Source organism: Macaca nemestrina, chromosome 7 (genome assembly GCF_043159975.1).
Source record: "Macaca nemestrina isolate mMacNem1 chromosome 7, mMacNem.hap1, whole genome shotgun sequence".
NCBI classification, from domain to species: domain Eukaryota; kingdom Metazoa; phylum Chordata; class Mammalia; order Primates; family Cercopithecidae; genus Macaca; species Macaca nemestrina.
In genome coordinates this window covers 22875330-22899490 of record NC_092131.1, presented here as the reverse complement: position 1 = coordinate 22899490, position 24161 = coordinate 22875330, and the positions used below count along the sequence as shown (strand labels likewise).

Genomic DNA, 24161 nt, shown 5'->3' with positions numbered 1-24161 from the left:
TTGAAGAAGAGACACGATGATGTAACTGAAAAGCATGAAGTTGAAGATGCATGGAAACCTGAGTTCCAGACCTGATGCTTTGATTTACTGGCTATTTGGTCAATAGCTGCACAATAGCTGCACAAAATGAAGCTGCACTTGAGTCTCTACTTTGCAAGATGAGTGGATTGAGTTAGGTGATATCAAGCCTTTTCTCTAATTCTTTACATATTATGATTCTAAAATATTTCCATGATTATTACTCTTAAATACTTTACTTGTAGAAGAGTCTATGTAGGAGAGGACATTTTGGTTTTCAGGACTGAATTGTTTTCTCACTGAAGCACTATCTTCAGATTAGAGCATCTACACTTTATTGTTGGGCCTGTTAGTAGAAAAATACATTCATGGGAATTTTTCATGAATAGGTGAATGTGATGAAATAATTTTTTGGTTGTTATAACAACCAAAATGATTGGCAGGATAAGCTGCCATAATTTTATGAAAATCTTAAATGCTTTTGAGAAAGCTTTGTAACAAACAAAATGTGTATGTTTGGGGAATGCCATTCATTGCTTGAGTATCTTTTTCTCAGTTTACATCTATTGATTTGGGGAATATTCAATAAATAATAATATGGCTGTTAACTAAGACTTTTTGAAAAATTCTAAGTAATAGTATCTCAATGTGTATTGACATCTCTAACAAGTACTTATTAAGCTACTGTGTGCCAGGCACTTTTTTATGCTCTGAAGAAGTAAACAAAAGTGTCCCTGCTCTCCAAGAGAGATGAGTAGATAGTATGGCAGGTGACAAAAAGTATTATAGAGAAAATTAAAAGTAGAATAAGGTAACAGCAAAATGATACAGTGGTGTTATTATTCACAGGTTGCCTAGAGCAGCTCTCTCAGGTAACGGTTGAGCACAAAACTGAATGAAATGAGGGAAGAAGCCATGCTAAAGGAACAAAAAAACCAAAAGTCTTAGGGACGAGCAAACACAGTGCTTCTGATGGACAGCGAGCAAAGTAGGAGGGCTAGAATGGTGTAAGCAAGGAGAAAAGTGGTAGAAGATCAGGGCAGAAAAGTCGCTAAGGATGCTCCCATGTAGATCCTGATGGATTTGTTCTCAGTGTGATTGGAAGTGAGATGGAGTAGGGTCCTTTTATTTTAGGGGCCTGCAACCCTCAAAGCAGGAAAATAAAGGAAAACCTTGAATTCCTTCAAAAGAAATTATTGAATTCTTTCAAAGGAAATTCCAGGTGTCTGCCTATCCCCGAGATAAGCAAGAAGGTAACAGAACCCTAAAATAACAGCTAAGCACATTAACAGTCAAGAGATGTTTGGTTCCCTATAGAAACTAAAAGTAACAACTTAAAATATGTCCTGAGTTGTTTTTCAGAAACCCAGATCCTCACTGAATAGCTCCACTGGCCCATAGACTTCAGTTAACAAGGAACTGAAGACTGAACTTAGGCTGCCGCCATTCTTTTTGTTTTTTCTAAATTTCTTCCTATGGGGCCTTGAGAGAGTCGCACTCATGAACCAGAGATAATATTCTTTTCTGTTGACCCCCAGTTTTTAAACAAAGCTTCTCTTCCCAGTTAATCACTAATCAGAAAGTCTTTGAATCTATCCACAACATGTAAGCCCCTCGCTTCAAGATATCCAACCCTTTAAACCAAAGCCAACGTGTAACTTCCATGTATTGCTTTACAATTTTCAATTGTAAAAATTCTACAATTTATCAATTCTAGGATCTTTCTGGGGAAGTCTTTAGAGTTTTTGAGGTAAACAATCATATCATCAGCAAGCAGTGAGAGTTTGATTTCCTTTTTACTGATTTGGATGTCCTTTCTTTCTTTCTGTTGTCGGATTGCTCTGGTTTGGACTTCCAGTATTACGTTGAAGAGGAGTGGTAACAGTGGACATCCTTGTCTTATTCCAGTTCTCAGAGGGAATGCTTTCAACTTTTCCCCATTCAGTATTATGTTGACTGTGGGTTTGTCATAGATGGCTTTTATTACATTGAGTTATTTCCCTTGTATGCTGATTAACCAAGAAAAACAAAGAGAAAATCCAAATAACCTCAATAAGAAACAAAATGGGAGATATTACAACTGGCACCACAGAAATACAAAAGATCATTCAGGGCTATTATGAACATCTTTATGAACATAAACTAGAAAATCTAGAAGAGATGAATAAATTCCTGGAAAAATACAACCCTCCTAGCTTAAATCAGGAAGACTTAGATGCCCTGAACAGACCAAAAACAAGCAGCAAGATTGAAATGGTAATCAAAAAAATTATCAACAAAAAAGTTCAGAATCAGACAGATTTACAGCAGAATTCTACCAGACATTCAAAGAAGAGTTGGTACCAATCCTACTGACACTATTCCACAAGATAGAGAAAGAGGGAATCTTCCCTAATTTATTATCTGAAGCCAGCATCACTCTAATGCCAAAACCAGGAAAGCACATAACCAAAAAAGAAAACTACAGACCGATATCCCTGATGAACATAGATGCTAATATCCTCATCAAAACACTAGCTAACTGAATCCAACAACATATCAAAAAGATAATCTACCATGATCAAGTGAGTTTCATATTAGGGATGTATGGATGGTTTAACATATGCAAGTCAATAAATGTGATACACTACATAAACAGAATTAAAAACAAAAATCACATGATCATCTCAATAGATGCAGAAAAATTTAGACAAAATCCAGCATCTCTTTATGATTAAAACTCCCTGCAGTTTTTCAAAATGGAGATTGCAGACCTTTCCTTTCTGGGGTGAAATGATCATCAAGTTTAATCTCTGTGTCCAAGAAAAGTTGTAAAACTTCTGGAATTTTGATCAACTCAATATGACTCTTGATTATCACAAAGATCTTGAACATCTTTAGATACAAATTATTACAATCGTTATGAGAGGAATTGTTTAAAAAATTCCTGCCTGTAGTCCGTTAAATGTCACACACTTTAAATTAACTTCCTTACTTTAAATATTTGTACCAATGATTAATCATTAGCAACATACATATTGATTTAGTAACATGCTTATTAGAATAATTGTGTCTTAAAAACTACTGCAACTTCTATATGTTTCTAGATAACATTTTCAGATATGTCAATTTTTTTTTTGGAAAAATTAATATTAACCAGCTATTATCATAATGATCAAACCCTAAAATATGGCTAATATGTATTTATATAAGTAAAATAACATCTAGACATGTATACTTTTAAGATACTAAGTAAGTCTTTAGTAACTTCATATGTTTAAAATCCCCTTTGGAGTCTAATGAAATATTTTTTTTACATTTACTTCCTGGACCATATGTACAATCACTTTAAACAATTTTTGGTGACATAATTTTTTTTTTGGTTTGAGTATTGGTTGCTAAGGTAATGTGCTTTTTCTTTTCTTTTCCCCTCTGCTAATAACAGACTACACTGGGTATGTAACACAAGTCTCCTGGATACTTAGAACCTGATTACCCCCACTCTCATTTTCTGGGCTTTCTTTGTATCCAATGTCTAATTTTCAGATTTCTGCCCTTGTGTCAGCTAACCCAACTACTCTTGCTAACTGTATACATATACCCTTGTCCTCAGTGAATAAGGGTTTGATTGTGCATTGATTAAAGTGGCTTATTTTACCGTTAAAGCAAATTACACAGAAATGGCATTTCCTATCAAACAAAGAAAAATAATACCATAATAACACAAACTTGACACTTCCCTAATCCTTTAATCTGACAATCTCAGCCCACTTAACAAACAGTCATTAATTAATCCTTACAACATTCCTGTCAGGAAAGCTGATTACATCCATTTTACCAACAAAACGCCAAGAGCTAACATAACTTGGGCAAGGTTACAAAGTCTGCTTGTGAACAGACCGGAGACGAAGTCAGCAGCAGGAGCCTGGGTCACAGCCAGTCAGCCAGCAGTCAACAAGTACTAATCAGGAGAACATATTGTTTCTGCTTACACCACAAACATTCCCATTGGTAAGAAACCCCCGCATGGCCATTCAGACAAAGGTGTAACTATATTCAGTCATCATTCTCATTAAAGGTTATCACTGAGAGAAAAATAACTTGAAAATGTCTAAGTGCATCTTGTTGAGGTTACTGTTGCCTCCTTAAAAGAAGGAGGAGGAGGAGGAAAAGAAAACCCTGCTAAATGTTAACTAGTAAAATATGACCAAGGAAGATATTTGACTTGACGGAGGATGGCTTGTGCCGTAGAGTGCCGTCTGGATGAGTTACAAATTGTAGTAGTCCGTGAGTTTGATGGCTTTTTATTTTCCTGATAAATTTACATACATGTCTCTTAATTCCAAGAAGAGAAAACTTTTTTTTTTTTTTAATGATTTGCCAGCTTGTGAAGAAGACATAAAGCCATTTGGGAATATTGCTGGGTATATCTATCCAGTTAGGAAGCTCTTTCTTTTTTCTGCAAACAGTAAGACTCTGTTCCCAGTTACATGGCCTCGTCAAAAACTGTGCTAAATTAGATCCCGTAGTGTTTGTGGGGATGGTAAACGTCATACTGACATGGTACTTAGTAAGTCTGTAATCAAAAAACTGCAGTCAGTTTCTGACATGAAGGGCAGAAAACCCACATCATTTCCCTTCTCATGCTGTTCCAGAATATATAAACTAATCAAGCCCCTCTTTAAAAGTTAGATTTTTTCAGAAGTGTCTTTAATAAGATTCTGATTTTTAGCAATATTTTATATGGCATTCCCTGCCCGAGACTCCATGCTTATTTTGGCTGCAAATGGTCAACATCTGATGTGCATTTAGGCCATTATCATACACACATAATAGAGAAATATAATCAAACACTGCCATTCTTCTTCTTGACCACAGCATCCTGTATTTCTACTTATCCTTCTGCTTTAACCTGAATGAGTTACCTCTTCTACCTCTATAAAGATTTCAATTCTTGCCGGTCACGATGACTCACATCTGTAATCCCAGCACTTTGGGAAGCCAAGGCAGGCAGATTTGCCTAAAGTCAGGAGTTCGAGACCAGCCTAACTGACATGGTGAAACCTCATCTCTACTAAAAATACAAAAATTAGCCAGGCATGGCGGCAGGCACCTGTAATCCCAGCTACTCAGGAGGAGGCTGAGGCAGGACGATCGCTTGAACCCGGGAGGTGGAGGTTCCAGTGAGCCGAGACCGGGCCATGGCCTTCCAGCCTGGGCAACAAGAGCAAAATTCCATCTCAAAAAAAAAAAAAAAAAAAAAGATTTTAATTCTCATGGTACTTTCTGATTTTCCAAGTTCATCAGCCCCTTTTGGGGACCATGCACAACTTCAGACCACCAGAACCCTAAGCCCAGTCATTTCAACAATGTTGTCTCCAGCATCCTACATTCTCATTCTCCTTGGGATACTGCAGCGACTACTTTTCCACTCTCCAAACTCAAGGAAACACTGTTATTTTCTGGGTTCTTTTCTCAACTCTTCACCTGTTCATTCTCTGATCTTTCCTGAGACAGACATTTATTCACTGTCTTTTACATGTCAGGCCCTGAATTGTGACACTCGGGGGATTTAGTGGCGGATCTGCCGTAGACTCCACGCAGGAGGGCACACAATTCATACATGGCAGAGTGTTGTAGAGTAGCAAGGGTAGAATCCCTACATCCAAGTGACTGCACAGAGGCTATTCCAAATACTTTCCACTTGCTTAGATCCTTCCTCTGCTGGTTACGAATGCTTCCTACATGTTGATACAAACCACAGCCACATTTCTTCTTTCTATTTCATAATTTCTCATATTTGTTCTTTGTTTTCCATGCCTCTGGTGCATCTGGTATAGCACCTTGTACATAGTAGGGTATAAATAAGTGGTAGCTGATGCCACCTTCTCAGTGAGACTTTTCCTAATAACACTGTTGGCACACTCCAACAATCCCAGTTTCACTCAGCCAGTATTTTTTCCTTGGCAATTCTCACCATACAAGGTACCAAACATTTGTTTTGCATATCGCCTATATCCTCTGACTGGAATGAAAGTTTCATGGGGGCAGGAATTGTGGACTGATTTGTGCACTGTGTGTATGCATGATGCAGTCATAATTTAAGGAGTACTTGCTGCATAAACACTGATTCTATTTCTACTTGTGACGTTGACTCAATCTTGCTATACAATTCTGAAACCTTAACACTTTTCACTGCCTGATAAGCGCACTTGCTAAATTGCCCTAAACTTAGAGATAGCAGAGAATTTTTAAAAAAATAAAAAATCAAGTAAGTATACAATAACTAATAAATATAAGCTAAAAGATCAGACAATGGTAAGTACAATGGTGAAAATGATTCAGGAGAAACAGATATGGAGGAGTGAGTTCTGCTATTTTTCCTGAGGTCGTCAGAGCAAACATGAATAAAGAGGTGATATTTTGGTAGTCTCAACAGATACAACTCAGTCTGTCACAAATTAATGTTCACACGAGTTAGCTGAGGCTCTGGATGAAATGAAGTTTCTGATTCATGAGGTCTGAGGTGGGGCCGGAGAAGAGACGGAGTCTCGCTCTGTCGTCCAGGCTGGAGCGCGGTGGCCGGATCTCAGCTCACTGCAAGCTCCGCCTGCCGGGTTTACGCCATTCTCCTGCCTCAGCCTCCCGAGTAGCTGGGACTACAGGCGCCGCCACCTCGCCCAGCTAGTTTTTTGTATTTTTTAGTAGAGTCGGGGTTTCACCGTGTTCGCCAGGATGGTCTCGATCTACTGACCTCGTGATCCGCCCATCTTGGCCTCCCAAAGTGCTGGGATTACAGGCTTGAGCCACCGCTCCCGGCCGAGAGTCTGCATTTCCAACAGGCTGCCAGGTTATTCCCATACCTCTGCCTGTGGAACTGGGATCTGACTTACACATGAAAGAAAAATCGATTATGGACAAATGGAAATAATGCTAACACAGTAGCTGAAATTCTTACTAGATGTATTGAAAAATGGAATATAACTTGAAGTCCATTTGAACAGAAATAGACTATTTTAATTATTTAACACCTGTTTAACCTAATAACCATTTGATCATATTTTTTAAATAACATGACTTTATCATTTATTTTGGGTTTATTATTGAAACAGTAAAAGCATAGATTAAAAAACCAGAATAAACTATTTATAAATTCACCTTTTAGAGGCAGCTTTTGCTTTATGTACTCCAGATTTTTTTTCGTATGTCTTAGAATTATGGTATGTAGACTGTTGTGTAACTATCACTTAAAATTTAATATACCATGTACAATTTAATGTCAATAAACATTAATCTACATAAACTTCATTACCATAGCAACTAACATCTTAATTTCCCAATACATGCATGTTTATGGTAGGAAAACAGAAAAAAAGATAAATATAAAGAGCACACTAATTATAATATCACTATCCAAATATATAAGAATATGTAATCTACATATTCACATATTTCCAGATTTTTTTCCGTGCACATCTACCTAACTTAACTTTTGATTATAAAAAGAGAAACTTACAGTACCTATCGTTCTCAAGTGTGTCTTTTAATTTCTAAAATATTATTGTCAAGAAAATCTTCCATTATATGAAAGTACTATTTTTATTCAAACTTTTATTTTTAGATATTCAGAGTGGTTCTGTTTTTTATAGACCCATCTTTGCATTTGTAATTTACTTCATTGCCTTGTTGATGGTACCTATTTCTGTTTTTCTCTCTTTTTTTTTTAAATTAATCATGAAAATTTAATAATATATTACATGGATACAGTTTTCAACAATCCTGATTTCGCTGTCAGGCACAAGATTTTGAAAGTTCTGAAATATATAAATGTTAGTTACATTTGCTTCTAGTGCTTTTAAGATTTAATTTTTTTTTTTTTGCATTTAAATTTTTATTCCATTAGAAATGTACTGTGGTATATGATGTGGGGAGAATTCTGGTTTTTCAAATAATTTATCCCTTCCACACTGATCTGAGGTGATCAGCTGTATTATATTCAAAATCTTACTAATAATTGTTTGTTGTTTTAACTTTATTTTCTTGCCCATCAATTTTTATAATTCAATATGTAGTAGAGGAAATTTGCCAATGATTCTTATTTCTGAAAATTATGTATTTTATTTTATTTTATTTTATTTTTAGAGGCAAGGTCTCCCTCTGTGCCTCAGGCTGGAATGCAGTGTTATGATCATAGCACACTGTATCCTGGGCTCAAGTGACCCTCCTGCTTAAGCCTCTCAAGTAGCTGGGGCTACAGGTGGGTGCCACCACACATGGGTAATTTTCTTTTTTAATTTTTTTTGGTAGAGAGAGGGCCTCCCTGTATTGCCCAGGTTGGTCTTGAACTCCTGGCCTCAAGAAATCCTCCTGCCTTGACCTTCCAAAGTGCTAGGATCACAAGTGTGAGTCACTGTGCCCAGCCTTATTTCTTAAATATAAAAAAAAAAAGTGAAAATAAGCTAAATTTGTCAATTAATTTGAAAAAAGGGATATATTTTTACTACGATTTTGAAATTCCAAAAACACTGTTGATCATTCTACTTATCCAACTCTTTTATTATGGAACACAGTTATATATTGTAATTTTATGTTTTTTCATTTAGATTATTCCTAGCTGTTTATACTTTGGGTTGTTACTATGACCAACTTATTTTCCGTATTAATTTTTACTTTCTTCTGGCTGCTCTGTAGCAAGAGAATTTACTTTTTAAAATAAATTTTACAATCAGCTATCATTCAAATCTGTAATTACAATATTAACAGTTGGTTATTTCAGTTTTTTTTAAGTTAGGCCATAAAATTAACAAATTATGACAAAATAAATTTATTTTCTTCTTTGCAATGCTTATTCTCTAATTATATGAGATAGAAGCTCTAAGGTAATGCTGAAGAAGCTGGGGATAGCAGACATCCATATTTTATCCATGTCCCTAGTGGTAAAGTGTAATGTTCTGCCACTGAGCCAATGGTGGCTATTTGATTAAGATGAATAAACTTTATCATTTAAAAAACATTTCCCTGGCTACAGAATGAACAATTTAAATAAGTAAATAAAATAGAATAAAAGGAATTTACTGTTATTCATACATTTTAAATTAAAATTCTAAATTACATCAGAAATAATTTTTATGTTTATTTTTTAGTATTAAGATGATACATTTTTCCTATGATCTTTGTATTATAATAGATAATATTAACGTACTTTACAGATACTAAACCACCCAACAATCCATAGAATAAATCCTATTTACTAAAATTTATTAACACTTAAAGTGTTAATATAGGTATTCACTAAGTTACTGCATTTACTAAATTAGTGTTAATTCAATATTAGTCATATTAGATTGCTTAGATTGTTAATATATATAATATATTTGCATTTATATTTATGCGAGGTTTTTTGTTTGCAGTATTATTGGATATCATTAGATTTATTTATAAGGTTAGTTGGTTAAAAAGCTTTTCTTTTTTTCCCAAAACCTTTAACATATCATGGGAGATATCTCTTGAGTTTATTTAAAATAATCCATATCAGTTTCCTAAGGCTGCTGTAACAAATTATTACAAACTAAGTGGCTTAAAACAACAGTACTTTTTTTCACTCATGGTTTTGAAGCTTTAAGTCTGAAATCAAAGTGCTGGTAAGGTTATGATCCCTCTGAAGGCTCCAAGGAAGACTCCTTCCTTTTTTCTTCCTACCTTATTGTTGGCTCACAGCAGTCCTTGACATTCCTTCGGTAATACTCAAAACACTCTAATATCTGCCCAGACCTTCACATGGACTTCTTCTCTGTGTGCCCTCTTTTATAAGGGCACTAGTCATTGAACTTAGGGCCTCTCTTAATACAGTATCTTCTCATCTTATCTAAGCACATACGAAAAGGCACTGTTTCCAAATAAACTTACATTCTGAGGTTCTACGTGGACACGGATATTGGGAAAATACTCTTCAACCCGTTGTGTAGCTGATAAAATCTTACTGATCTGGCATATTGTCTGTATACTGATGAAAATAATATTATTGAAAAAAAAATGAAATTACTTGGGGTCAATATATTTACCCTAGACCATCCATGTTTATTGTATTAGCCAATAAAGTAATTAATTTTAAAATGATGCAACAGAGTCGGCATGGCTTTAGTTTAGAATTTATTATACTGTCAAAAATGTAAAATTATTCAAACTGGTTTGTAAATGCAAATGGGACCTAAGTCAAAAACATGTTAAAGTAGTGCTTAGCATTTGTTCATTTTATTGGCTCAGAATTTGATAAGGAAAAGAAGCTGTTTTGATATTCCAGATATAAAGGTTTTCATGTTAATTAGTGCTTACACGATCCTTTTAAGGGCTGAGGGAGTAAAGTCCAGAAAAACTATTACTGAAGGTCGTAGGAGGATTGCCATCAGTGGTCACGGGAGCTGACACTAATAATTTCAGCCTGAAACACCAAAGTGTGTGGTTCTCAAGAGCTTGCTGGAAGCCTCTGTGATTCTTTGCCTGTAAGCCTGGCTGTGGTCACCTCAAGGAAATAATGACTTTCTTTCACTTCTACCTTTCAAATTTAACATGAGCTCTCTTATGGGCATTTTTTCAAGCCAGAAGCATACAAGGAAGATAAATCTGGGAAACAGTTTCCATCCCTCTAAGGAGTGTTGATAGTGCCAAGTTAACAGTAGGAAATCTAGTGTATTTGGTGTCATGTAGATTAAACAAAGGGTGGATAGGGCACTAAATGGACAGGGCTTTTGGTTACTGGGCTCTTGATCATTCTCTGTGCTTTTACAAACTGTAAAGAAACAGTTGAGAATCGTACCTCTTGGTGGCTAAATCAAACAGACACATTTATTGTAAATCATACATTCAATATTTTGCTGTTTGAAATACTGTTCTATCTGCTGAACCCTTCAAAGTGAGATACAGTTAAAAAGGCAAGAAAGAAAGGTTCTAGGATTTTTTATTTTTTATTTTTTTAAGAAGCAACCTCACTCTGTCACCCAGTCTGGAGTCCAGTGGCATGATCTTGCCTTGCTGCAACCTCTGCCTCCCAGGTTCAAGCAATTCTCCTGCCTCAGCCTCCCAAGTAGCTAGGATTACAGGTGTGTGCCACTATGCATGGCTAATTTTTGTATTTTTTGTAGAGACAGGGTTTCACCATCTTGGCCAGCCTAGTGTCGAACTCTTAACCTCAAGTTATCCGCCTGCCTCGGCCTCGCAAAGTGCTGAGGTTACAGACATGAGTCGCTGTGCCCTGCCAGTTCTAGCGTTCTTAAGTGTGTAATTCCTTTCTGTATTCTCACAATTCTATTTGTGGACATGCAATGAAACAATAAGATCTATGACACATTAGTCATAAGACACGTTTGATTTATATACAATTTCAGGGCATCTATTTGCTTAAGTGTAAACATTACCAACAAAATTATAATTAATAACTATTTATTATATACACTTACTATGTACTAGTCACTTATTTACGGTCCCATAAACAAGCCAATGGCTTATTTAATTTATACATACTGAATTTCAAACCTACCTTTTTGTTATGATGGTTGGGAGGATGGTAAAAAACCAAATGAACTTAAATAACAGTGGAATTAATCTTTCTATTGATTGGAGATAGAGCTACTATTCATTAAGTTGTAGGGTTTCTGCTATAGTGAGTTAAAGGGTGAGACTGCCAAGTATAATTTAATGAAACTCTTCTTAAAAGAAATCTTGTGATGAATGTGTCTAAAATATTTATATTAAGGTTTACTTATTCAAGAGTTTGTTCATTATATACCCATTATTTTACAAACTGAACAAATTAATTCTACCTCTTCCGGATAAAAAACTCTTCTTCAGTTCATTTTATCCTGGTAAAGAGAGAAGAGACTCAAATCATAAAAGAAATGTAGCTCCTTATTTTGAGGTCTTGACCTCAGCGGAATATAAACAGCTACGTTTAGCAGAGGAAGGAAAGTGAAGAGCTCTCATAAGCTAAAGTCGAGTATGTCGGTTTAACTGGAAATGTTTAAATCTTAGTAGACTGTAAATAAGGAGATCTTGTAGCATAGGAATTAAGTTAATGTTAACATTAGCCTTTCACCTTCAGGGCTTGGGGGTATATCTGACCAAGGTTAAGAGAAAGAAATTCTATTAATTTTTCAGGTGCCTACTGGTCTTTGACCCGAAATTGCATTAACTCCCACTTTGCTTAGAAATGGGTTATAGTTAGATGATTCTAAACACCTTAGGTCAATTTAAGATCATTCATAATGTACTGACAGTAGAAAGTATTCAGAAATTGAGGAACATGAATTCAAAGCTTATCATGCACTTTAAATCACATTTTAAATGAATTTAGAAACATAATTACTCAACAGAATTTAAAGATAAGTTTCTAGTAAATATAATATATCATTTTATTGTATTGTTTTATAGTGCCAGCAGCTAAAAATCTTTAAAATTATAACTTTTTTTTTTCTTTTTTTGAGATGGAGTCTCACTCTGTCGCTAGGCTGGAATGCAGTGGCACGACCTCGGCTCACTGCAACCTCCGCCTCCCAGGTTCAAGCAATTCTCTTGCCTCAGCCTCCTGAGTAGCTGGGACTACAGGCATCCGCCACCACACCCAGCTATTTTTTGTATTTTAGTCAATTCAAAATAAGGGTTATCATGCCAAAAAGAGTGAGTATTGTTTTATAAATAAGATTACATTTTCTTTATTCTAAATTTATTATAAACTAAGTTAAGTTTATAAATCATAAGCTAAATCCAAAAAATGTAAATTTTTTGGTTCATTATGTATATTCAGTTTTGCTCTTTCACATACGTGGGGAAATTCTTTGCCCTCCCGTCCCTCCTTAACTCAAGAGTTGCATAACAAACTTAGCGTGAGCTTCTACTACTTCAAAGACAAAGATTGCTAATTTTAAAAAAGGATAAATCGGACTCCATGACTAATTCAACCATATATTTTGGTGAGGCACAGGACAGTTTTCTTCTCATACAGCAGAGGGTATATTGATATTATGGTTAAATAAGTGCTATTAGCCACAACTAAGAGTGGCGTGGCACTAATTATGATGCTCCCAATGGTACATTTTATATCGAGTTTGCAGACATGAACTATGCAGGACTCAGAATGACAGATTAGAAGGTCAGAAGCCAACAGTAGTACATCAGGGTAAAGGACTCCATAATGATTTTTAAAATTCCATTTACTCCTTTCACCTCTGATTCAATCACTGGAGAATAATAAACCTGTAAAGGAAGTCACATGTATTTTCCATATTTAGCCATCAAGAACATTAACTGCTGAAATGGCAGTAGTGATGATATTAATGACCACCCTTGAAAATGAAGTAGGCATGGAGGAGAGTGCCAGCAAAACAGAAAATAACTTTTACTTTTTCACCTCTTAACATAAGATTTTGAGAACATGGATAAAAGGGAGTTGGGAAAGAGGGGTCTCCATTGTAAAAAGGGTGATTGAAAAAGTCCAAAAAGGACTTTTCTGGAGAGGAGAATGCTTTTCAAGCATATGCATATTTGAAAAGCTCCTTTTATCTTTTCTGTACCTTAGAGGGCTTTTCAAACAGCTCAAGAAACTGCCTGGATGCACTTACCTGGTAACAGGTGGACAGAATTAGGCATTAGTCTCAGAATGTCACTGCGTATTATGTTTCCAATCTGCTCTTCTAGTTTTAGCAAGTCAGCTGCAATGAGGGTGCAAAACAAACACATTTTACTCTGTCTCTGATTAAACTAATGATAAACCAATAACTGCTGTTAGGAAAAGGAAAAAGAAAAAAACCTTAAAGTTCATGCTGTCAGGACACATTCTATCTGCAGTTAAAGATTTTCACGCCTGATAAGATTTCACTTAAAGCAAAGATTAAGCCATATGTCACTTTAGTCATTGATATTTTAATTTGCATATGCCGATCTCATGTATAGGAAACTGTTCTAAATCAGTAGAGTAGGTGGTACTTAGTAATTCAAAGGAAATGCAGTCTGGTTGCCAAATGATGTATACCAAATCAATTTTACAGAAACCCAAATGTTGTTGTGATTGATTTTGCCCTCTGTTCAAGCAATTCTCCTGCCTCAGCCTCCCCAGTAGCTAGGATTACAGGTGTGTGTCACCACCCCAGGATCATTTTTGTAGTTTTACTAAAGATGGGGTTTCACCATGTTGGCCAGGCTGGTCTCAAACTCCTGACTTCAGGTGATCTGCCTGCCTCAGCCTCCCAAAGTACAGGGATTAGAGGCGTGAGTCACCGTACCTGGCCATTGCTCTCTTTCTTTGAGTCCTGTGCCTAACCACTTCCCACCAAAGCTGATGAAATGGGAGATGATGTGGTGCTCCTGGTAGAACATGTGCACACATTCCATGCATCCATTCATCCATCCATCCATGCTTCCATTTATCCATCCATCTATCTACCCATCCATCCATGTACCCAACCAACCAATATGTATTGAGAGCATATTCTGTTCCAAACACCGTCAGAATTAGTGGTTGGAGATGGAAAAAAATAAGTAAAACACAATTAATTGGAAGACTTATTTAAGGTAAAACTGCTTCTATAGAAGGCTGAACAATGCAATTAGAAAAGAAATGTGGCACAAGCAGATTACCTCAACAGTTCACATCTGCACTAGTGTTAGCAAATGTCCAATTACAGACAAAATAAAGTGTTCTATGTTTTTATTTCAATAATTCAATTACAGTACTTCTATTATGCTTTACATAGGGTAGGCTGATGAAGCTCTAACAACTTGCAAAGTTTGGGGTTTCTGGCTGTTTGAGAAAGGTCTGCTTTTTATTTTACTATCCAAACATGGAATTCATCTCCCGAGAGATGAGAAAAGGGCTGCCATATTCCTCTCAACACTAGAGACCATAGTCTATGTCAAAAACAATGTTGACGTGTTTATACCTCCAGTGATAAATCATAAACTTAAAGTATATATACATATACACATGTTCATATACTCATGTATCTAGGTGTGTGTATATATATTTAAATGTACTCACCAAATATTTATGTGCATACTTGAATGTAATAAATAATTAATGTTCCCTGAATATCTTAAAGCATGATTTCAAAGTGCTAAATTTAAGGAAAATATGATTGTTTTTAAAACCATTCTTAACTAATAAATGCTTTTCTTTGGCCTCTCCATGTTGAGTTATACAATTAAGAATAATGGGCTCACTCATGCACTTACTTGGTTGTGTATGGCTTCATTAATAGAAAGTGCATGCTGTTTTATGCAATAAAGTTGTGTATACAATCCTCACAGCATTCATGTTTTCACAATTTCCTTTATTTGCATATGCAAATAAAAAAACAGGCAAAAAGATGAAAACCTATTAACACTATCATAGACCCTACAAAACGTGATTTTGTTTTTCCCTCAAGAACATATGACAAAATAACACTTTCCCCATTGGCAGAATGAGAAATAAGCTGATCTTTTTCTGTTTAGACACCTGTGTTTTCCTGTATTGATGAAGTCTGAGCTGTTGTCCTTGATACTAAGCAAACTTTAATTCAGTATGACCTCCAGCTGGTCTGCTTTCTAATCTGTAAAAATGCCAACCATAAAATCACTTACTAAAAGACCTCCGTTGGGAGAAAAAAATAGCCACCTCATAGTCAGGATACATGGTGCAAAAGAATACCGAAGATGGATCCTATATATCAAAGACCAAGTAGGCACAGAAACATTGGTAATAGCTTGTTCCAAACCGAGTCTGATGGTCAAACATTTGCAACAAAAATTGTTTTCTTAAAATATTTATTTTATTATTAAGTAATGCATAATTATAGTAGAAAATCTAGAAAATACAGAAGAGTAGAAAGGAAAAAAGCATAATCATTTAATTCCAACAGGCAGAGAAATTCATTATAAACATATATGTATGTGTATATACATAGTATAGAAATATATGTTTCATATATATATATATGTAAAATGCCAGTAGTGTCTGGCTCACGAGGTTGGCTGGAAGTACCAGGCAATGACAGCTACTCTGGAGGAGGAGAGAAATCAAAAGGCCAACTTCCACTACCATAAGAAACAGCTCATGAGGCTACAGAAACAGGTCAAAAGGAACTTGGAGAAGAAAACTGGCAAATACACAGAGGTCCTCAAGACCCATGGATTCCTGGTCTGAGCCCACTAAAGATGGTTTATTCCTCATGCACAAGAATTTTTACAATTTATATATGATATGGTTTGGCTCTGTCCCAAATCTCATCTTGAATTGTAGTTCCCATAATTCCGCCCATGTCATGTGAGAGACCTGGTGGGAAGGGACTGAACCATGGGGGCAGTTTCTCTATGCTGTTCTCAAGATAGTGAGTGAGTTCTCATGAGATCCGATGGTTTTATAAGTGTCTGGCATTTCCCCTGCTTGCACTCATTCCCTCCTGCTGCCCTGTGAGGAAGGTGAATGCTTCTCCTTTACCTTCCACCATGATCCTAAACTTCCTGAGGCCTCCCCAGCAATGCGGAATAAATTAAACCGGTTTTCTTTATAAAATACCTGCTATCGGACAATTCTTTATAGCAGTGTGAGAACGGACTAATACAATACATTTGCCAATTACTCAAATGTTTTCTGTATTGGTGTCACATTCTATAGTAAAGTAAAATATGTCTTTTCCAAACACTTAATAATGCAATTGTTGAAAGACTTTAAAAAGGACACTACAAAAATTAAGAAGCTAGTGAGGCAAATTTAGAAATACCAAGTAAAGAGAACTGCATGTTGATTTCTAGTTTTAAGATTTATATAGTAATATCTGTTATTGGCTCATGATCTCTCATCTCCATTACATTTGGAAGCATGATTATCCTCTCAGTTGGGCAATGACTTCTTCCCTATTCTTTCCCTCTATATCAAGTCATGCTCTGTCTCCTGATATTACTTACAGAGAAGTTCTCCATCATCCCTATTGTTTTCACCATCCTATTTCTTTCCCTCCTTAGGCCCCACTGTTCTTAGTGCAGCACAGACATTCACTCTCCTTGCTCCCTGCCTTGTCTTCCTCACAGTGTTACCAGAGTAATAAGGAGAACACCTGAAAAGGTCTCTAAAGCATATCAATGCCTTCCCACTTCCAAAATGCTAAGTTTCTTCAGATGGCAACAGACTTTTAATAATCTAGCCCTTGCCTACCTTTGTAACTCTATTTTTCACAGTTCTCTGAATTTCACCTTTTCTACTAGAACATCATTGAACTGAGTGTAATTCCATGTCTGGTTTAGTTACTCATTCTTAAATGGTCACCTCTCCATTTGCTTTTATTATTTTTATTACTTCTTTTTAAGAGTGAGCTGAAAGTAAACCCTCTCTGATTTCCTTCACATTAAATTTTAGTTAAATTGCCTTCCTATGTGTTCTTATAATGTCAAGTGCATCCCTATCACTGAATTTTCAGCTTGGATGTCTGAGCATTTTGAAAGCATTGGATTGGTTTTGCTTGTTTTCATAATTACAAGTGAGAGTTTCTTGAAAGAATGGATTTCCCCATTCTGTATTTTATAAGGTATATTTTCTATTAGTCTTTAATTAATAAATAAAATTGTTAGAGAAAACTCTACCTAAAGTGAAAAGAAAAGGCCACAATTCAACATCTGAAAGGAAAATCTGAAATATAGTACTTGATACCTAAGGGAGATCCAGGCTTGTGTATAATAATTTCTGTTAATAGAGCAAGTAACTTATATAGCACAATTGGAATTGAAGAATTTATGATTTTTCAGAAGCAAGAATGTGGTTCATGGAGTCAGTTGTTGCTGATAGGTTGACTTTCAAGCCATGGGCTTTGCAAGTGTGGTAAACTTTGTGAAGTCACAACTGATTAGGATTTAAAATCAGTACATTCTCCATTCTGGTGATTATCTATTGCTATGGTCCAAAGGCAACCAGCTTTTTCCTCTCTTGAGTACGTGAATGTTTTATTCTCACTACTGAAAACGTCTTTTTGTTTTTACATCTGCTTAATAATATCAAAGTATGCGCTTTCAATATTCTACTTAACCCTTATCTACACACTTTAGTAAGTTTCTCAAAGACATCTAAATGGGTGATAATGACTCCATTTTGCTATGTATACTTAAAAGCAGTATTGCTACATTTTAAGAATGTAAGTAATAATGTGTTTACAGCTAATTCCGGTTACCTGTCTTCATTATATTCTTTTATTTGGTGAGGTTTCATTGTTTGTCCATTGTTATTGTTTGTTGCTGTTGTTACCCTCAATACAAACCTATGTTTCTACTTGTCCTGATGTTTTTATTTGTTGTTGTTGTTCCTCAATACAAACCTCCATTTCTATTGTCCCAACATTTTCACTGGTCACTTGCAGCAGAACTGACATGTTCCTCACTCTTACCTTTTCATGACCGTGTCCTACATGTGAGGCTCACCTCTCCAGTAACTCATGTTTCTTACTTTTGCAATTCATCCAAATGTGATTTTCTTGTGAGGCCTTCCTAGGCTAAGCCAACTCAATCGTATGTAATGTAGCACAAAACTTTTGGTAGAGAGAGAAAAATGAAGCCGAGATAATCACATTTGCTGCATATTGGAAACTTTTGAGGAATCCATTATTACCATTTGAAATCATAAATTCAAGAGTTGTTGCCATTTAGGAAATCTTTTAATTTGTTATTCTTACATTAGTCATTTTGTTGAATTTACTATTGAATTTGTCATTCAAGATCTCTTGGTTATACCATTAAAAAAAAATGTGGGATTTGGAACAAAACAAGGGAAAAAGTCTTTAGTAAATCTCATACTTAGATGATTTTCATTTTTGCACTAATTTTTCAAAAAAGAAAACTTTTTATGCATAAGGTCTAGAATGGGCACTTTTTGTTAACCTGTAAGTCAAGATCCGGAAGCCTTTCTCAGCCTTAGACAACCAAAATATCCCAAACCATCTTCTAAAATATAACAAGTGTATTTATTTACAACAGAGTCATTCCACTTAATAAGACAAGAATTACAAAGCAAAATTGAGAGGCCCTATTAATTCAGAAAATCTGTTTTGTAATTCTTCCAGCTACAGAAATGTGTGTGGTCTATCATGATTTAGTTTTCTTTTAAGGCAAATAAATTTTTAATAAATTAATCAACATACATGGCTTCAAAAGTCATTGAGGGCAAATTTTGAATATGGACTCTTTCTTTGCTGCTTTTTTTGCATCTCTGGGAAAAATGCATGCGAAGAAATTGAAATTATCTTTTAAGCAAAATGTGAACAGTATTGGCATTTTTCTCTTCCTGTCTCTATACTGGGATGGTGAGATTTGACAAGCCTAATTTAACTTGTGTTAATCTCCTCCACATAGAGTTTGGTGGTTCTAACTTTATTCCTTGATCATAAGCAAGGAGGCATGCATGCTATCTAATACTGACTCCCTGAAAAACTTGAATTGTTTAGGTTTATCTATGGTACCAGTTAATATGTTCATAAATGTAGGCCCTTCATCTGCCACTAAAATGAGGCTTAAATTAGTTTGATCACATAATAAATTTACATAATGTTTCCCTCCCTTCCCCTAAATACCACTCAGCAGGAAAAGCAAATGTGAAACAGGCTGAAGTTTGACGTCTTTAACAAGATGCCCCCAAAAGCAAATGGATACCTCAGTTTGTCCGAATTATTTTCTACCAAAATGCAACATAATCTTGAATGTATGAAAAAATGTCTTTTCGCCCACAATTTTCACACATGCTGTGCCCTAAGGAGGAAAGATGAAAAGGATGAGGGTGAGAAGTCCAGGATCTGTTAGTTCCCTCACTTGGAAAAGCCTCAAATCAAGAAAATGACACGTAGCTTCTTTTACAGAGGGATCAAAAGAAACCTACAGACAGCTGTGTTTGCATGCATGTGTGTTTTTTTAGGCAAGTTTATAGTTTGAATTTTAGATCTTGAAGACCAGATGTTGGTGATAATAAGAAACTCCCACATGTCCTTGAGAGGAAGAATCAAGAAAGACAAAAAGGGTACTTTACCAACTGAAAGTACATTTATTAAAAATAAATCATAAACCACAATACTAGAATATTACACAACAAACAATCATTTAAAAATTAACTCTGCTTTCCAAAAAGTCTATAGTCAGAGACAGATATGAAAGATAAGAGGATATTTGTCATAATTTAAGCTGGTGAGCAGAGTGGTCAGTGAACTTGGTGTGAAACTTGTGCATACAAAAAGACACATTTAACATTTTATTTGCTTGTTTATTTTGGGTTTTTTACTACCAAAGAAGGAAAAAGATTTGTTAAGATTAGCAGAATTATTTTTCCTATTTAGGGAGTGGCATGAGAGAAACTGAGAAGTGAGAGAGAAAAAGAAAATAAAATGACATTCTTACAGTAATGGAGTTGCCAAGGGGAAATATGACAAATGGAAGATAAAATAGAAGCAGTATTTGAAAAGTGAGAGTATCAAACCCCACCAAGGATCAAGAGTGAGAATACTAATACTTTTGATATATAGCATGGTAGTTTTAAAATGGAAACAAAGAAATAACTATTTTCTGAAACCTTAACAGTAACTGCTGTTTCCTCTCTTAAAAATATTCAATGTATCCTTACCTAATCGAATCAACAGTATAACTGAAAAATGAAGAAAACATATAGTAAAAAATACTCCTGGAATATATTACAATTTTAATTTAACATGACACCCTTATGTCTTCACTTTGTCTTTCCTTGTATGCATATGAAATATCTGTGAAAATATGCCTTTTGGTGAATTAAAAAATTACCATATAAAACTATTTTTTAAAAATTATAATACTTTCATTGGAGACCTGAATCTGGAATAAATAAAATTATGTCACTGTTTCACTTAGGAGCTAGAGAAAAAATAGCACTCTTCAGTAAGAACAAGTCAATACACTTGATTTTAAGTGTTTCCAGCATCATTAGCTTTGTTTGTCAAACTAACTCCTATAACTCTGTGAGCTTCAGTTTTTGCATTTCTTAATTTGCTTAAAGGACACTGTATATACCAATCTAGTTTGTTGCAAAGAGTAAGGTTTTTAAAAAAACCTGTGTAAGTGCCTTGGAAGCAGAAACCATTGTTATATTAATAACATGACTTATAAAACCCTTTAAAAATAGCAAAGGAGAATGGTCACATATGTATTGAGCAGCTCATGGGATAAGATGGATGGATGGATGGGTGGATGGATGGATGGATGGATGGATGGATAAATAGATGCATTGATACGTCAATGTATGCATAGATGGATAGATGGATGAATGGATAGGTGGATGGATGGATGGATGGATGGATGGATGGATGGATGGATAAATAGCTGCATTGATACATCAATGTATGCATAGATGGATAGATGGATGAATGGATAGGTGGGTGGATGGATGGATGGATAGATGGATGGATGGACGGATGGATGGATGGATGGATGGATGAATGGATGAATCCATAGATACAAAGATGGATGGATGAACAGATGAATAAATGAATAATGGATAAATAAATAGAGGGACAGATAAATATTGATATAGTTGCGTGTTATTTAACTCACATATGTTATGTCACTGGGGAAACTAGAACTTAGGAGAGCTCAAGTCCCTCATCCATATCATACAGCTAAGAAATGAAAAACCATTCCTCATTAAAGCCTACTCTTTCCTCAATAGTAAGTGAATCTGAAAATAGCTTTAAACTATATATGCTCATTATTTCTCATGATTCCATGGGTCAGCCTGGTGGCTCTCTGGACGGAGTTGGCTCAACTGGCATAAAGCTGCAGTTCACCTGGCTCACCTAGGCACACTGGGCCAGCTGCAATATCTGGATGCTCCTTTCATGTGGCCCCTCTTCCTCCCTCAGGGCAGTCTTAGCTTATTCACATGATGGCAGAAGAGTGCCACAGAACAGCAAGACAAGCGAGCCCCAGTACACAAACACTTAGGAAGGACTCTGCTTCTGTTACTTTTGCAAATGTCTCAATAACCAAACAAGTCATATGGTCAAGCCCAGATTCAAGGACAGGAAAAGAGACTTTACTTCATGATGAGAGTAGTGTCAAATGGATGTAGACGCACATCTAGAGATGGAAGGATTTGTACTTATGTCTGAAATCTACCACACCATGAAATCTACAACACCACAGAAACCACACATATTATTTGTATTTATATATGGATGTTGTACATTTGAATTTACATATTATGTGTCTACGTGAATGTTACTTCGGTGCTTAGGAAGCAATGAAAAGAAACAAGGAAAATATTTCTTCTATCTTGTCTTAACCTAAATAAAAAAAACAAAACTATTTAAGAAGCTCAAACCTCATGCATGGTACTTGATATGCCCTTATAAATGTTTCTATACAGTTTGCTTTTGTGCTTTCATTATTTTGCCCCAGGAAACTGACCCTCACACTGTTTTAACTCTGAATTATTGCTAACATTTAAAAAATATGGAGCATGCATGGAAAAAAATCAGAATTCCTGGTTTTTCTTGACGTATCAAAAGCACTTGCAACACTAGGCTCATATGATCACATGACAATTCACAGAAGATGAGGGTCCCTTATATGAGGCAGGAGCTCTCCAGCTTACCTGTATCTACATATATCTCCTTGCATTTCCCTCCTGACACTAAGGTTGAATGTTCAGTGAAAGGGAAGGTACAAAATGAATGACTAGAGTTTGTTTTTAAACTCGGTATTTCTAGCCTCAGTGATCTCTGCTATAAATATTATCAAGACAAAGAGCCACTTACCTCTGACTTAAGAAGTATTACTACAGGGTTAGTAATTAACATCATTAACATGTCTTGAACTTGGCATCATCAATTAATTAAAAGTAAGTTTTTGTTCTCTTGGGAATTTAGTTAATTGCATATAATAATTGTGGTGTGTATATGCCAGTGGTAGGAGGAAGACAAAAACGACTTTATAAAGAGACGGGAGATGAGCGTTTCGACTAAATTCTGTCTGTAAGTGTCAAATCTGAGCAAATCACTTAACACCAACTTCTTTCCCCACCATTTAAATAGGAAGAATGAAAGAGACTTCTTCACAACCTTCCAGGGATGCCTTTGGTCTTTAAAACTAAGACAGATGGAATGCACATATTTTTTAGAGGGAGGAAGGGAGGGGAGTTGAGGATCTTTTAAAGTATATCCTAGGTTCTGCTAGGTTTAGTCATGCTATTTGGATTTAATAGTAGAATCAACACTAAGAATCTTTAGCAGGATCTTGGCTTGTCAAACCTGTACTAAGCAAAATACCCACATTTATCTGATTGTACTTAGACTCAGGTGCACAGGTACCAAGTTGCCAGACAAGATCAAAGAGAAGTTTTTTTCTGTTTTAGGCACGTGCCATATACTTGGTCAGACAATTTCTCACCACACCTCACTTTGTTTTAAGCTCTGCTGTTTCTCATCTTAATATTACAGAGAGATGGCAACATTCTAAACCTAACGTGTGTGAGCTCATCCTCAAAGCCTGTCTCAGGGAGAGAATGTACACATACTGAAATTTAAAAGATATTTTTGAACAATGTATGTACCCCATTAAAACAAGCCCTTAAAAGAATAAGACAATTAATATATATTACTTTGAGTCCTTGAATTTGAGTATCTCTACATCTTGATTCCACGGGCTCTTTGGCTCCTTAGTGTCTGGGAAGAATCTACTCTCATCATTCATGGAATGCTCCTTCTTGAAATCCAGCTGCATGCTGTGAAGACGACAAAGTAGCCATGTGAAGGAGAATACAGGCTCAGTCTGAAATGCCAGCCCGTCACCAACACCATCTGCTAGGTATGTGAATGAAGCCATGTTGCAACTTTCGTCCATCCCAGTGACACCATATAAAGCAGGTGAATCACCCAGTTGAGCCCTGCCACCACTCCTGGCCCAAAGAATCATGGACAAATAAAATAACCGTTGTTTAAGGTAACTAAGTCCTGGAGTTTGTTACACAGCAATAGATAATGGAAACACTTCCCAAAACGCAATTATTTAGACTGGTGGGAAACTGGTGACAAGTGGCATATTCTTATTTCCATAAATACGGATGACAATTAAGTTTTATGTTTCCTTCTGGTGATCTCCTTAAAAAATAGGCAATCCCTACAGGCTCAGTCTTAAAGTTAAGA

The 24161-nt window shown here is 35.7% G+C and overlaps 1 long non-coding RNA gene across 1 annotated transcript; it reads left to right on the top strand.

The window, feature by feature from the left end:
• The first annotated feature begins 6180 nt into the window (after positions 1–6180).
• LOC139364088 (uncharacterized) lies at positions 6181–23952 on the top strand. The gene is made up of 4 exons (XR_011625343.1): positions 6181–6268; positions 12474–12666; positions 22924–22991; positions 23679–23952. It is a non-coding gene; the product is annotated as an uncharacterized lncRNA (long non-coding RNA).
• The last annotated feature ends 209 nt before the right edge of the window (positions 23953–24161 follow it).